We start from the raw sequence: 5,806 nt of genomic DNA, 5'->3' as shown, positions 1-5,806 counted from the left end.
ACGCATGATTTCAGAGCGATAAACATGATAATCAGAACCAAAACATATGTTTTCAGCAGGTATGAGCTGTAAAGGCGCAGCTCTATTCTGGAAAAGGGGGCGGGGAGCAGCAGCTCATTTGCATTTAAAGACACATGCCCGAAAAACAGCGTGTTTCTGCTTCCACTCAAAATAGGCATTTTCAAAATGATATAATAAATGATCTGTGGAGTATTTTGAGCTGAAACTTCACAGACACATTCTGGGGACACCAGAGACTTATATTACATATTGTAAAAAGGGGCATAATATGTCTCCTTTAAACTAAACAGAAATAAGAAATGCTTTTTTGCTAACTGAAATAAAATTAAAATTTATTTTATTTCAAGTAACAATGGTTTTAGTTTTAGTTAACAGTCGTGATGAAAAATGCTTGTCAATGACCTTTTTTTCATGACTAAGACAAGACGATGACGAGATAAAGCAATAACAATATTGTGTTAATAACAATTAACAATAACTGTGGCTATATCAATACGCAATATTCTTTACAAAAGACAAGACCGAAATGTTTTACATATAAATATAAAAACTATACCTTGTCACTTTATTTTAGCCTACAACAAAAAAGAGGAGATAAAATATATATTTTTATTTTATTTTTATAGAAAAATATAATACAGGAAACCAGATGAGGTCAAATATAAAATGCATTCTTTTGATTTGTGCTTACCTCAAAGTGCAATAATTTTGTTGAAAAGTAAAAAGAAATTCTCAAATTTTGAGCAAAACAACTGTGATTATGAGTTTAACAATTATCATGAAGCGCAACTAAATATAACTAAAATATGACTAAATGTCAAAAGTTTTCATTAAATGTCCAGACATTGTCAACTAAAATATTAATCTCAGATATAAATAGTGTCTTGATTTCTTACATTTTGTCTGTCGTCATCATCATCATCATCAGCAAGAAAAACTTTTTCTTTTGTGTTCAAACAGATGAAATAAGGAACAGGTTTGGAACTTTACAAGCAGAAATACCAGTAAAATTGTAGCCTATTTAGCCTTGAATATGGTGTTGGACAACAGGAGGGCCTTTGAGTCAAACAGGTTGAGAACCACTGATATTGTAGTTATTAGCTTCACAACATGCTAACATCAGATGTGTTTTTAAGACACCATGTTATGTTGCTCTTTCCAGCTGTTACTGAATGCAGGAACATGACCTGTGTGAACCGCCCCGTACGCATGAGGTCCCGTTTTCCTTCAAATGCTTTTAATAGAGAAAGAGTGAACCAGAACTCACCATATTCTGCTGAGAACACAAGCAGAACCGCAAGAACCTGCAGCCCAGCAGCGCCGACACACACCATCCTGTGTAGAGAGCACAGACGACACAAAGAGAAGGGGAAAACGATGAGATTCATAACAGAAAGTTTCAATTTCCATAGCTATACTATGTACTTCACTGACAATGGGAAATTAAACACTTTTGAGTGTGTATAAAGACAGTACTACAGTATTGGGACGTACTGCCATGCCATGCATACTATAGTAGTCCACCTGTTCATATAATAGTATAATGAAGGTAAACAGAGGACTATACAGATTATAACTTGGGTTTAAGACCAAGAACATGTATTAACAAAGTCAATTCTGGCTTTAAAGTTGATCTGGTTAACATGAAGCAATATTTAAAATGTACTAAATGTAGGACTCTATGATTTCCACAATCCGGATAGAATCGCAGAATCCATTAATAAAAACAGAACTTACTGTATAACGTGGAATGTCATGGAATTTGTCAAATTTTGGGTCAATAAATCAAAAGAAGGTCAGGGCACTTAAATCAAGTGACGATATGGACACTAGTTAATATTAATATATAATAATATTAATAAATTAATGTTTTATGTCTTCTTTTTATTACCAGAAAAATAAAAATGCAAAACACAGAATTTCTGGAAAAAGCAAAACAAAAATAAATAAATAAAAATATCATAGGGCCCTATTATAGCAAACAAATTAAATAAATTAATTTGTTTATATGAATTTAAGTAATTAGACATGCTTTTGATTATTAAAATTTAATTAAACCATTAAAATGGAATCCAGAAAAATTAAAACAGAATTGAAAAAATTTTTATGTAATTCATAGGCCCTAAAAATTGATTTACACTTGTAATAAATTGCTGTTAAATTGTATATTTCATGATTTCAATAAATTATATGCTTTTTGATTCATACAATTTTATTTAACCATTAAAAGCCCCCCCCCTAAAAAAAAAAAACAGAATCCAGAAAAATTAAAATAGAAAAAGATTTTTAAAAATGTAATAGGGCCTTAAAAATGTGGTGACAATCAAACACACCCTGACCTGTCCTGCATTCACATGCACACTAAAATACAATTGAACTAATATTTTTTTTTAAAGTACACAAAAGAAACACACAATGTGGTTTATCACGTGGACTGTGTGTCCTTTATAAAGGAGATGAAGGAGAATATGAATATTAATGCAGTGGCAGGATGCTGATAAGGATGTTTTTTGTAATCCAGCACTAGTCAGACACACCATCAGCAACATTCTCAGAATAGCAATCAGTTTACTGAACTTCCCCTCGCTGTACGTCTCTCTCAGTGGGTGGTCTGTCTTTCAGTATCCTTCACGCCGTCTCTAACCGCTTACACAGGAAACTTCTGGCTTCTGGATACATACATTCTCTTTTCCAAATTAAAGTATAAAAGATGCTGTAACTAGTGTAAGTTCAGGAGTTGTGATGAGCCTGAGTATGAGGAGGCCTCAGCAGGGTCACGAGAGGCTGAGAGATCAGGAGGGTGTGAATTTGGTGTCAGTCAGCAGGACGTGTGAAGTGATTTCATGCCCTCTATCCATTATGCATGCGGCGAGGACTCGCTCCCTGATCTCTTTCGACTGGCACCAGCATCCCGACACTCGGCTTACAGCTCACAAACACTCTGCCAACAGCACCTCCACAGGGAAACACGGAGAGAGGAGGAGAAACGCCAGCATGTAAGAGCCAAACAGCACCAGAGACAGCCAGAGAGAGAGAAAGACGGAAATAAAAGGGACGTAAGACTTATTTACAGGCATGGGAAGGTCATGCACCAGCTCGGCTCCAGCATTGAAATGTCAGATGAGTTTGTGCGCGAGCGAGCAGCTATTCTCTGTACTGTAAATGCAAACTCGTTGACACTCCAGGCGTTTAGCATTCCGTTTAGCATTGATTACTGATCAGCTCGCTCTGTGCAACACAACGTGACATAAACAGCAAAAGCTACACAGCCTCTTCAGTAAAGCAGCTTGTTGCTGGAGAAGCTGCATTTTTCACAAATAAGCTACTGTCACACTGACAAATGTTAGTAGGGCTATTACTTTTAGTTAACAGCCTCTCCAGCACTAGTGTGTTAGACGGACAGATTCGGTTTAGAGAGAACAACAAATCTGATATCTGATCGCATACACACTGCAGTGCACCATGGGAGGATTTGGCTGAAGCTATAAACAAAGTGAGTCTTAATATGAACAAACATTTCTCATCCAATGATCTGAGCTGCTCTTAACATTCATTTTAATGCTCTCTTACTAGATGACAAATACTTAACTAATTTCTACTATAAGAGTTTAAGAGAAAGATTCGATATGAAAGCTATGAACGCACAATATCTGAGCAATAAAACAACAAGAAATGATAAAGACGTCTGATTGACAGCTTGCAAAACAAGCTATATGTCAGACAGGCTGAGATATGCTGTGATATTTGTCTGAAATGTCATTTGAGTCACTTTATGTGATTATAAACACAAGCTTGAGCTTTTTTTTTAAAGATGCGCCTTCAGCTGCATCTTAAGCAGAAGAAGGGGAAGTTTCCAAATGAATCAGAGTGAATGAAATCAATATAATGTGACATTTTAAATATATATTTTTTCAGAATAGCACACTGGAGAAAAATATGACATTTTGTCAAAATATGACATCACTTTTAACATTTGTATTCTGCCTTTATGATCTGAAAGACTGGGGAAAGTGATATGAATGTCATGCACATAAAAACATTAATGAAACAGATAGCAACAGATATAAAGCATTTAAAAATAAAAATGACACAGAGAGAAAAAATGAAAACTTAAGCAATTTTCACTCAGAAATTGTAGTAAATTTCAAATAATTACAAAGAAACGGCAAGCAACATATTGAATTAAAAGTGAAATTTTGAAGTGAAAAAATGGAAATCTGAAATGGAAAAATGGAAAGGATTACAGTTATGTTCCAAAGGATTTCTATTTTAAATAAATGCTGCTCTTTTCAACTTTCTATACATCAAAGAATCCTGAAAAATAAAATGTATCACAGTTTACACAGAAATATTCAGCAGTACAAATGTTTCTTGAGCAGCAAATCAGCATATTAGAATGATTTCTGAAGATCATGTGGCACTGAAGACTGCAGTAATGATGCTGAAAATACAGCTTTGATCACAGGAATAAATTACAGTTTAAAATGTATTCACATAGAAACAGCTGTTTTAAATTGTAATGATATTTTTACAATTTTTACTGTATTTTTGATCAAATAAATGCAGCCTTGGTGAGCAGAAGAGACTTCTTTCAAAAACATTAAAAAATCTTAATTTGTCCAAAAGATTGAATGGAAGTGGTTCAGTGCATGATTCAGGGACAGTCTCCTTCCTTCATTATTTTTTTAGCCATTTGTGCACTGAAACTGCTGCACATTATTTGAGTTTCTTCCACACTAGTCTATTATTGTGGAATCATGCATCTCAGATAAACACGCTTGAAAACAACATCTAAAAATATATATACATTAGGGTTGTGACGGTGAGGAAATTTTCCCACCGGTTAATCGACGTGTGACAACAACGGTAATATCGGTATCACCGCGGGGGTGTTCCCTCTTTTCCTCGCTTTCCTTCGCTTTTAAATAGCTTGTAAAAGCTGCGTGCGCATTTTACTTTCACTTTCAAATAGCGGCAATTCGGCGTAAAGCAATTGTTCGTTTTTAGTTTGTTTGAATTTCCCCTCTTTTCCTCGCTTTTAAATAGCTTAAAAGTACTATGCACATTTTACTTTCACTTTCAAATAGCGGCAATTCGGCGTCAATAGCTTGAATGCAACAACAAAATACAACGTCAAACTCACTTTAGCATATATATATATAAAACATAGAACTTTTATTAACAAAACGAATAAGAATACACCATGCTATAGGGCAGGCTATGCCTAATATAAAATAACAAATAACTTACATAAAGTTTAAATAGGTATACAAAACTGGAAATAGGCTAAGTAAACATATATAATATATAACCAAATAAATAAGAAACGTAGAACGTTTATTAGCAAAACGAATAAGAAAGCTTGGAGGCACGTCATACACCTTGAAGTAAAAAAAAAAATTACAGTTTAAATAAAGTAAAAATCAGCAAACAATGTGGAGCCAATTAAATAAGAAACGAATGTTTAAAAAAACTTCCAAAATCACATTAGATAAACGGCAAAATCAACAGGCTTTTCAAAATCCAAAATATTGCCAAACAGGCGCTTTTGCATCTCGTTTCGAAACTAAATCATCCGCGATCGTCTCGTCTGTCTCGCCTCACTCTTCTCGTCAGTCAGCTCGACTCGCTCTCCTCTCTGGAGAAATGAAATCTGATCTGTGATGCGACTGTCGTTCGGCACGCTGTGTTGAGCAGCCGCGTTCAGTTTTTAATTGTAGCGTCTATTCTTTTACTGAACTAAATTATTTTTATTACTATAAAAAATCTAAACGACGGTGGGGGT

General features: G+C 34.7%; 1 protein-coding gene across 1 annotated transcript in view; it reads right to left on the bottom strand.

Annotated features, from left to right (window-relative positions):
- The window catches only part of LOC107552674 (neurocan core protein-like), a 64,922-nt gene extending 63,569 nt beyond the window's left edge, over positions 1-1,353 (bottom strand). The window contains exon 1 of the mRNA XM_016234616.1: positions 1,289-1,353. The gene's annotated coding sequence lies outside the window, so the exon portion shown is untranslated. The remainder of the gene's footprint in view (positions 1-1,288) is intronic.
- Positions 1,354-5,806: the final 4,453 nt, after the last annotated feature.

Source organism: Sinocyclocheilus grahami, unplaced genomic scaffold (genome assembly GCF_001515645.1).
Source record: "Sinocyclocheilus grahami isolate Dianchi unplaced genomic scaffold, SAMN03320097.WGS_v1.1 scaffold456.1, whole genome shotgun sequence".
Lineage (NCBI taxonomy): Eukaryota > Metazoa > Chordata > Actinopteri > Cypriniformes > Cyprinidae > Sinocyclocheilus > Sinocyclocheilus grahami.
The sequence above is the reverse complement of the archived record's forward strand: the minus strand, read 5'-3'. Positions and strand labels throughout refer to the sequence as shown.